The sequence below is a fragment of the Pongo pygmaeus genome, chromosome 19 (genome assembly GCF_028885625.2).
Source record: "Pongo pygmaeus isolate AG05252 chromosome 19, NHGRI_mPonPyg2-v2.0_pri, whole genome shotgun sequence".
Lineage (NCBI taxonomy): Eukaryota > Metazoa > Chordata > Mammalia > Primates > Hominidae > Pongo > Pongo pygmaeus.
This window is the reverse complement of record NC_072392.2, coordinates 75,251,801-75,262,075: the sequence shown is the minus strand read 5'-3', so window position 1 is coordinate 75,262,075 and position 10,275 is coordinate 75,251,801. Positions and strand designations below refer to the sequence as shown.

General features: G+C 51.3%; 1 protein-coding gene across 3 annotated transcripts in view; it reads left to right on the top strand.

The window, feature by feature from the left end:
- The first annotated feature begins 2,054 nt into the window (after nt 1-2,054).
- RAB5C (RAB5C, member RAS oncogene family) overlaps nt 2,055-10,275 on the top strand; it is a 30,237-nt gene continuing 22,016 nt past the window's right edge. Inside the window, exons 1-2 of one of the 3 annotated variants that reach the window (XM_063656035.1) lie at nt 2,111-2,194; nt 9,623-9,809. The gene's annotated coding sequence lies outside the window, so the exon portion shown is untranslated. Of the gene's footprint in view, nt 2,195-9,622; nt 9,810-10,275 lie in introns of all 3 variants that reach the window. The other 2 variants (XM_054457577.2, XM_054457578.2) reach the window with 2 other exon arrangements.

Here is a 10,275-nt window from a genome sequence, read left to right as displayed (position 1 = left end):
CAAAAATCCCAACAGCACTCCCTATCCTTTCCCTGACCCCAGACCGCTGCCAAGCCTGTTCTCCCCCATTACAACATAGTCTCACTCAGGGCCTGATCTGCTCCAAAACTCGCCCAGGTCTCCAGCTCTCCTCTACCACCCAACACCCTGGGCTCACTTTTGGATAGGAAATAAACTCTTTATTTTTGTAGTTATTGGCTCTGGGTGTTTCTGGGGGTTACTCTGAGAGCCCCAGGGCTTTGGAGGAGCCAACACAGCAATCACTCCCCACCCTCACCTTCGCTGTACCCCAGGGCCCAGTTGCTATCTCTAGGAAGGGCAGAGGCACCAGCCAATCTACTTGGCACCACATTCACACCACCAGGGGCCCCAGGGATGAGGAAGAAACTTAATTAGTCACTATGGGCCTATTATACGCCCTTCTCTCCCCTGCACCCCAGTCACAGCCATATACACACACAGTATGTGGGAAGGACAGAGTCCTGGCTTTGGCCCACCTCCAGCCTTGGAAAGGTGGGCCTAGGGGACTACCCATCCCTCCTGTATAAGGAACTGTTCCAGAGCTGGGTATGGCAAGGGGGCTGGGGGAAGAGCTTGTCACCAGCCAGAACCTGCTAGGAATCCCACTCTGCCCCATCCCCTCTGTCCTCCCAACAAGCCCTCTCTTCCGTCTTCCTTTTCACTTCTCATGATCACTGGCGCGGAAGTGGGGATTGTGCGTTATGGGTGTAAGAAAGAGAGATGCCCTGGTGACCAGATGGAACCAGATGTGGGCACAGTTTTGTGGCAGGTTGTCCAAGACAGGTAAATTCTCCAGCTGAGGCTCCAGGATATGCCTGGTGTTGGCGTTATAGGCACAATGGCCACAGCTGTCTCTGGTGAGCTTTGATTCCACACAGGTTTTCAGTAGTGTCCCTGGAGGGTGAGATGCAAAAGAAGAGGAGGTACTGGTTTGTGTTGAGAGGTAAGGGTGGGAGGAATCAGGAGCGGGCCCAATCCATATTGAGAGGAGCAGAAGAAACAAATATTCCTGATCCATAGCGGGGGAGAGTGCAGAGTGGGGGTGGTTCTAGTCTTTATTTACGGATGGAGAGGGCCGAGGCAGAGGTTGTCCAGCTCTGTATTCCGCGTCAGAGAGAAGAGCTGACCCTGGCTAGGAGCAGGGGAAGGCAGAGGCAGAGATGGTCTTTGTGCCGGCCCCCGCACACAGCAAGTAGGAGGTGCTGGCAGAAGCTCTACCTTTGATCTCACCCAGCATCCTGCAGAGAACCCTTCCTGCAGCGCTTTCCTCACCTTCCCCATCACACACGCCCCGAGCAATTGGGCGGAAAGTGCAGACAGGGGCTTCTCCAGATCAGCGAGTTCACAGGACTGAGGCCTCGCGTGCATATTCATTCGCACCACGTTTTTTCTTTCCCAATTCTGCACACACAATCCTCTGCCTTCTTCCAACGCTCCACCACCCGCCTTCCCTCGGGGCGTCCGGAACCGGCGGTGACGCGGCTGAAAGGCTTAGCCTTAAAAAGTTCCCGGCCGTAGGCTGGGCGCGGTGGCTCAGGCCTGTAATCTCAGCACTTTGAGAGGCCGAAGAGAGCGGATCACCTGAGGTCAGGAGTTCGAGACCAGCCTGGCCAACATGGCGAAACCCCGTCTCTACTAAAAAATACAAAAATTAGTCGGGCATGGTGGTGCGTGCCTATAATCCCAGCTCCTCGGGAGGCTGAGGCAGGAGAATCGCTTGAACCCGGGAGGCGGAGGTTGCAGTGAGCCAAGATCGCACCACTGCACTCTAACCTGGGTTACAGAGTGAGACTCCGTCTCAAAACAAAAAAAAAGTTCCGGCCGGGCTCCGCCTCGCAGTCAGCCGGCTGCATCCTAAGCCCAAGTCCCAAGCAGCCACTGACTCCTCCCAGCGCTGCGAACTACAAGTCCCGCCATCCCTCGCGCGCTCCCTACGGCCGCTCCCGCGTTCCTACAGGCGCCGCTGGGTAAGTCGGCCAAGAGTGCCTCCCATTGGTCTCTTCGCCCTGTCAATCACCTGGGAGTATTGAGGGGCGGGGCGGAGGTGGAGATCCGGATCCGGAGCGGCTGAAAGGCGGAAGTGGAGGCCGGAGCCTGGGACACCGCCGGGGGGGAGAGAAGCGGATCCCGTCCGAGCCCCGGCCCCAAGTAACGCCGCCGCCCCGGAGCCGCCGTGAGTACGCTTGTCCCAGGACCTGGTGTCTCGCCTGCGTTGAAGCATCTCCAGGGCAGCCCTTCCTCCCGCCCAGCCCCAGTTTAGGGGGATACTGACCCCTCCCCCGACCCGTAGCCCCCCTTGAGGGGTTCCCCAGGCGTCGGGCCATAGGAGGTGGGGAGCTTCTTTCCTTAGCTTACCTGCCTTTCGTGAGCCTTAAGGAAACCGCTATGACTGTCCTCTGGCCTGTCCATTCTGGTTGTGGGAGAGAGGTACCCTAAGTTCCGCTCCCCCTGCTTCCAGAATCGGAGGATCTTTGCTAGGTGTGAAGGAACCTGTCCCTCTTCTCTTTTAGAAGTGACAGGGAGTGTTGTCTGTCGCCGTTTTCCTTCCTCCTGTCCCACAAAACCAGTTGTCCCCTCTAGCCCTAGAGGAATATCTCGATTTCCTTTGGGGGAGGGGGGTCGTCTGGGTGAGACCGTTCCACACGCACAGAAGTGTGTTTGCGCTCCCGCAACTCCTTACTTCCTCTCTTTCCTCAAGCCAGAGAACCAACCAGGACCTCAGCAGAGTTTAAAGTCTGGGTCACTTACTAGAAATGAGCTGTTTTCTTGCTTTGCCCCTTCTGTCTCCCAGCCCTGTCCTCTAGTTATGTTGTTCTCTGAGTGTCTCTCTCTTCCTGCCTCTGAAGAATTTAGCTGAGGTTTGCTCAATCCTAGCTACAGATCACAGATCAGGGTGGATGTGCCCATTCATTATCTTCTTTCCCCTCCCCCCTTGCTCCAGGCTCAGTTCTGTCCTCCCAGAGCACGTGAGTGGTTTCCCAGCCGCCTCAAAGGGACTGCTTTTCTTGGGACTGCTGTCCGTGTGTCTATAGGGAGGAGAATAAGACCCAAAATGAGGAGTCTGGAATTGAAGGGCCATCTCTTTCCCACTCCCAAACACACACACATACACCTCCCTGAGCAACAGGTCCACATCACGCCAGGGTCTGTCTGCAACCCCTTCTGGGCTTGGACTTATTACTGAGGACTAAGTCAAGATCACAATGGCAGTTCTGGATTTTTAATTGTAGCCCAAGGAATTCCCATACATGCCAGAAAGCGCAAGTTCCCTCAACCATATTGACTGATCCTTGTCTGTTGGTTGGGGCTTAGGTGTGTGAAATAGTTGCTGTCTCAGACCAAGCTCTGTTATGTGGCCAAAGTACAGGCCGGAGACTGTACCTTAACGAGGAGTAGCCTGGCTCTGAGGCCATGACTGACCCTTGCTATCTACAGTGGAGGAAGGGACGGAAAGCCGTGCAGTTTGTGGGAGCTTCTGTAGCTCTTCAGTGTTCTGGGCTACCTTTATCACCCTCGCTTGCCACTTAAAAGTGCTATGTTTTTTGGCCTTGAAGTGTGTTTGAGTGCTTCTGGACAGTGGCTAGTATCTGATTCCTACAGTCTTTTGAGTAGAGCTAGGATGTACTTAGTTCACTTTTTTGTTTGTTTTTGAGATGGAGTCTTGCTCTGTCGCCCAGGCTGGAATGCAGTGGCGTGATCTTGGCTCACTGCAACCTCTGCCTCCTGGGTTCAAGCAGTTCTCCTGCCTCAGCCTCCCGAGTAGCTGGGATTAACAGGCACCTGCCACCACACCCGGCTAATTTTTGTATTTTTAGTAGAGACAGGGTTTCACCATGTTGGCTGGGCTGGTCTCGAACTCCTGACTTCAGGTGATCCACCCGCCTCAGCCTCCCAAAGTGCTGAGATTACAGGCGTGAGCCACCATGCCCAGCCTACTTATTTCACTTTTTATCGGACAACAGAAGAAGCCTTCCTTATTAGGGTCAACAGCTGGATCACAGGCTCTGTATCTGTGTGGGCTCCTTTGGGGCTCATTGGAGACTTCTTCAACCAACCTAGTTTCTCTGATCTGGTCAGCCTGGGCATCTGAGGGGCAGGGCCAGAGAGGCCTGACTGCTCACTGGCCGTTGGTCTCTGACCAGACTTAACATCTTTAGTAGACCGCAGTTTGTCACTCTTCAGGAGTGCTGGGATGAGGCCGACCAGCCTTCTGAGGAGACCTTCTTTTCTTTGTCTGGACATGCTCTCCCAGCTCTGACTCTGAAATGACTTTTTTTTTTTTTTTTTGAGACGGAGCCTTGTTTTGTCACCCAGGCTGGAGTGCAGTGGCGCAATCTTGGCTCACTGCAGCCTCCGCCTCCCGAGATCAAGGGATTCTCTTGCCTCAGCCTCCTGAGTAGCTGAGATTACAGCCATGTGCCACCACGCCCAGCTAATTTTTGTATTTTTAGTAGAGATGGGGTTTCACCATGTTGGCCAGGCTGGTCTTGAACTCCTGACCTCAGGTGATCCACCCACCTCAGCCTCCCAAAGTGCTAGGATTACAGGCATGAGCCACTGCACCCAACCTGAAACGACTTTGAAGGGGAAGCTCTGCCATTTAGAGAGACGAGGAAGGCCCCAGTGCTTTGGGTCGTTATGCAGCCACTTCTGGCACCCAGAAATTATAGAGTCCAAGCAGAGGTCTGACTCTGCCTGGCAGAAAGAGCGATGGCTCCGTGTGCGACAGAACCCCTCCTTTCTGATGCTGTTCCTCTCCTGCCCTCTTGCCTCTCACAATTAGAGGGCTGTTAAACTGTAGAGGGGCAGTAACACTAATTTTTAAAAATCATTTTAAGATTGCAAAATTATTTTCATACATATTCCTCATAGGTGCCCTGGGAAATAGTGGGGCTTGTTTCCCCACTTTGTTTTTAATTTTTATTATTACTTTTTTTTTTTTTTTTTTTGAGTAAGATAAGGCAAGTATGTGTCCCTGCTTTAGAAGGGATGCAGAAGGAACTTAAGTAGTTTGCCTAAGATCATACATTTAGAAAGTGGTAGAGCTGGGGCTTGGATTTGGGGTCAGATGTGACCTGATCTTCTAACAGTGGGCCCTTCTTCGGCCTGGTTTGTTCGTTAAATGAATGAACATGCAGAGTGAGCACGCCGCTGCACGAGGGCAGACTCTTAACTCTTTAGCCCTCCTCATCACTAGCGCTCCTCTGTTTTTGTTTTCTTCCCCAGCATCTACCCGACCTCCTGTCTTCTCTCTTGACCCCTTTCACCTCTGCCTCTGAGGGCCAAAACAGTTAGGAGTCCCAAGTCAGTACTCTTCAGGGCCTGAGAGTTTGCTGACATCTACGTGTCATTAATTTTTTTGGGAACCTGAAAGTCCTAATGGCTAGAAAATGAAAGTGAAAGTGAGTGAACTCAGGGGTCCCACTGGGCAGGGTTAAGGGGGAAGCAGCAGAGCGGGCCTCTGGTTAGTCCTCTGTTTCCCCTGTGGTGCTGCCTGCTGCTTGCAAGTGGGAAGAATGTGGCTTGCCACCAGGAGCTCCTGTCACTAGAATTTACATGGAAACAGAGCAAGATCATACATTTAAATTCAGCCCCACCGAGCAAGTACTTAGACCTTCTACTTTTTTTTTTTTTTTTTTTTTTTGAGTCGGAGTCTCGCTCTGTCGCCCAGGCTGGAGTGCAGTGGTGCGATCTTGGCTCACTGCAAGCTCCGCCCCGCGGGTTCATGCCATTTCCTACCTCAGCCTCCAGAGTAGTTGGGACTACAGGTGCCCGCCACCATGTCTGGCTAATTTTTTTGTGTTTTTAGTAGAGATGGGGTTCTGCCGTGTTAGCCAGGATGGTCTCGATCTCCTGACTTTGTGATCCACCCTCCTTGGCCTCCCAAAGTGCTGGGATTACAGGCGTGAGCCACTGCGCCTGGCCAGACCTTCTACTTCTAACCCTTGCCCAGTAAATAGGCAGTGTGGTTGGGTGGAAGGCACTATAACTTCGGAGGCAGTTGGACCTGAGTTCTCATCCTGATTCCCCCACTTACCAGTTGTGTGACCCTGGGCTTGTTACTTGACCTCACTGAGCCTGTGTTTCTTCTGGTAAAATGGGGATGCTAAATACCTTGCAGAATTAGAAACAAAGAAAGGAGCTAGTTCAGTGCTGGCAGACTGGATGTCCACAAAATAGCAGTTACCTCTGATGGGTAGGTAGGGGTAGGGGTTTGAAGGTTTTTTGTTTTTTTTTTTTGAGACAGTCTCATTCTCATTCTGTTGCCCAGGTTCAGTGCAACCTCTGCCTCCCGGGTTCAAGTGATTCTCCTGCCTCAGCCTCCTGAGTAGCTGGGATTACAGGCACCCGCCATCATGCCTGGCTAATTTTTTTTTTGTATTTTTGTAGAGACGGGGTTTGACCATGTTGGCCAGGCTGGTCTCAAACTCCTGACCTCAGGTGAGGTGATCTGCCTGCCTCATCGGCCTCCCACAGTGCTAGGATTACAAGCATGAGCCACCGTGTCCGGCTGATTTTTTTTTTTTTTTTTTTTTTTTGAGATGGAGTTTCACTCTTGTCTCCCAGGCTGGAGTGCAATGGCGTGATCTTGGCTCACTGCAACCTCTGTCTCCTGGGCTCAAGCGATTCTCCTGCCTCAGCCTCCTGAGTAGCTGGGATTACAGGCGTATGCCACCATGCCCAGCTAATTTTTGTATTTTTAGTAGAGACGGGGTTTCTCCATGTTGGCCAGGCTGGTCTCGATCTCCTGACCTCAGGTAATTGTGCCTGGCCTCAACACTGATTCTGATTCAACATGTGTACCAAATGTATGCTGGGGCTGGGCACAGCGGCTCATGCCTATAATCCCAGCACTTCAGGAGGATCGCTTGATCCCAGGAGTTCAAGACCAGCTTGGGGGCCAGGTGTGGTGGATCACGCCTGTAATCCTAGCACTTTGGAAGGCTGAGGCTGGCAGATCACCTGAAGTCAGGAGTTCGAGACCAGCCTGGCCAACATGGTGAAACCCCATCTCTACTAAAAATACCAAAATTAGTCAGGAGTGGTGGCACATGCCTGTAATCCCAGCTACTCGGGAGGCTGCGGCAGGAACCTGGGAGGCACTTCAACCTGGGAGGTGGACGTTGCAGTGAGCCGAGATTGCACCACTGCACTCCAGCCTGGGCAACAAACCAAGACTCTATCTCAAAAAAAAAAAAACAAAAAACCCAGCCTGGGCAACATAATGAGACCCCATGTCTAAAACAAAAACAAAATGTCTGCTGGGATGCCTTGTACATTGCTTGATGGTTTCACAAATTGTCTCATTTCGTAGACATTGAACAGAATTGATGTGGGTTGTATTCACATTTTATGGAAGAGAACGCTGTGCCACTTCAGTTTTTCTCAGTTGTAAGCGTTTTAATATTAAAACAGTCCTGTAACTATTATAGATTAGAATGGGAAGTTTGCATGAATTGAAGCTATCACAGGAAACTTTAAAAAAATTATTTTTGAGACAGGGCCTCTCTCACCCAGGCTGGAGTGCAGTGGTACGATCACAGCTTACTTTGGCCTTGACCTCCTGGACCCAAGTGATCCTCCCACCTCAGCCTCCTGAGTAGCTGGGACTATAGGCATGTGCCACCATGCCCGGCTAGTTTTTGTATTTTTAGGAGAGACAGGGTTTTGCCATGTTGCCCAGGCTGGTCTCAGAACTCCTGGGCTCAAGTGATCCTCCTACTTCGGCCTCCCAAAGTGCTGGGATTATAGGCTTGAGCCACTGCACCTGGCCAAAGACAGTATTTTGGTTGTAGCCAGCTGCTTTGGGTTCAACTCCCAGATTTCTGGGAGTTTCCTCTCCCCTGACTTGAGTGAAGGGTACATATGTTCGGACTGTTTGAGAAGCACTGCTTCAGGTAGAATTTATAAACTAGGACGTGCCAAAATCCAGGTAATCATGCTTTCAACAACCTTGGCAGAGGAGAATTGGAATATTTTTGGCGTCCTCTGCATTAATAGCTTGGTATCGTAAGAGATTACTTTTCCAAATAAATAGCCACATCCTCTATGTATAAGAACAGTAATACAAATAAAAGCTAAACTTTTATTTTTGCCATGTGCCAGGCACTCTTGTGAGCCCTATGTGTTGACTCCTTTAATCCTCCAACAACCCCAGGAGGTAGTTTCTGTGTTTAATCCCCATGTTAGAGTGGGGGGCTATGTAGTAATGGCAGAGAAGGGGTGTGCTCTTATCGCTATTCAATACAGCCTCTCCTTGACCCATCTCTGGGCTAAATGCCTACTGTTCACTTTGCCTAGAAGGCTCTTCTCCACCTCACGTGCCTGGAAACTGCATCTCCCTACTTTTCTCTGAAAGCTCAGTTTGAATGCCACTTCCTCTGTGAAGCCTTCCCTTGCCCCAAATGGCCTGAGGGCTTGTCTCCTACATGGGCTCTCCTCTCAGCTTCTATCTCATTGTTCCTTATTTGCCTCATTCTCTGGTGGGTGAGCCCTTTAGGGGCACAGGTCGGGTCCTGTTTGATCTTTGTGTGTTTAGGACCTGGCATGGCACTCAGCATAGTAGGCCCCCTACTGAAGTTGTTAAAGGAGCGGGCAGACATTCAAACCTGCCCTTAGAGCAAACACCAAACACCTGCCCTGCCCACTTCTTTTTTTTTTTTTTTTTTTTGAGATGGAGTCTTGCCCTCTCACCCAGGCTGGAGTCCAATAGTATGATCTTGCTCACTGTAACCTCCGTGTCCTGGGTTCAAGTGATTCTCCTGCTTCAGCCTCCCTAGTAGCTGGGATTACAGGTGTGCACCACCACGCCCGTCTAGTTTTGCACTTTTAGTAGAGACGGGTTTCACCATGTTGACCAGGCTGATCTCAAACTCCTGACCTCATGATCTGCCTGCCTCAGCCTCCCAGTGCTGGGATTACAGGCATGAGCCACTGTGCCCAGCCTCGCCCACTTCTTTTTTTTTTTTTTTGAGACAGAGTTTTGCTCTTGTTGCCCAGGCTAGAGTGCAATGGCGCAATCTCAGCTCACCACAACCTCCACCTCCTGAGTTAAAGAGATTCTCCTGCCTCAGCCTCCCGAGTAGCTGGGATTACAGGCATCATGTGCCACCACGGCCGGCTAATTTTTTGTATTTTTAGTAGAGATGGGGTTTCTCCATGTTGGTCAGGCTGGTCTCAAACTCCCGAACTCAGGTGATCCACCCGCCTCAGCCTCCCAAAGTGCTGGGATTACAGGTGTGAGCCACCATGCCTGGCCGTCGCCCACTTCTTTTAACACACACTTCCCTTCCTTTCTTCACACACTTCGGATGTCATGAACCTATGATTCAAACTTAAATCCATCTGATCCCACAGGTTGAGCCATATCTTTGGTCTTTCCCCCAGAAAGTTGCTCACAGACAAATGGGAGAGCAAACAGGTCAATAGAATCAATGTTACAGTACGGATGATGGGAAGCAGGTCACAAACTCAGTTTCCAGAAGTTAAGACTCTCCAAATCTCCATTTCTGGTGAAGGGTTTAATGGGACAATGAGGGCGTGGCCCTGACTGGCCACAGTCCAGCTGACTGGCTTCTGCCGTGTGTGTATCTGATGGCAGGACAGAACGACCGTGCTTCTGCAGTTGTGTGTGGTGAGGCAGCACTGACCCCAGACCAGTACTTAGCAAGGATCAGTGGAAGCAAATTTCGCTCTGCCTGTGGATGCTGTTCTGCATGTCTGCACAAGGCTCGTTCCTGAGTGAAGATGGCTTAAGAAAGTGGTGGCAGCAGCTGTTTAGACCAGTGGTATGAGCAGCCCTCACATGTGTATTCCACAGATGGGATCTTTAACATTCCCTGGTCCTGTGCCTGCAGTACTTGGATATATATCTCTGCTCACCTTGAGGCTGGTCTTTTTTTTCTTTCTTTCTTTCTTTTTTTGTTTTTTTTGAGACGGAGTCTTGCCTTGTCGCCCAGGCTGGAGTGCAGTGGCGCAATCTCGGCTCACTGCAAGCTCCCGGGTTCACGCTATTCTCCTGCCTCAGCCTCTCGAGTAGCTGGGACTACAGGCTCCCGCCACCACGCCCGGCTAATTTTTTGTACTTTTAGTAGAGGCAGAGTTTCACCATGTTAACCAGGATGGTCTCGATCTCCTGACCTTGTGGTCCGCCCGCCTCAGCCTCCCTTTTTTTTTTTGCTTTTGAGACAGAGTCTTGCTTTGTTGCCCAGGCTGGAGTGCAGTGACACCATCTTGGCTCACTGCAACCTCTGT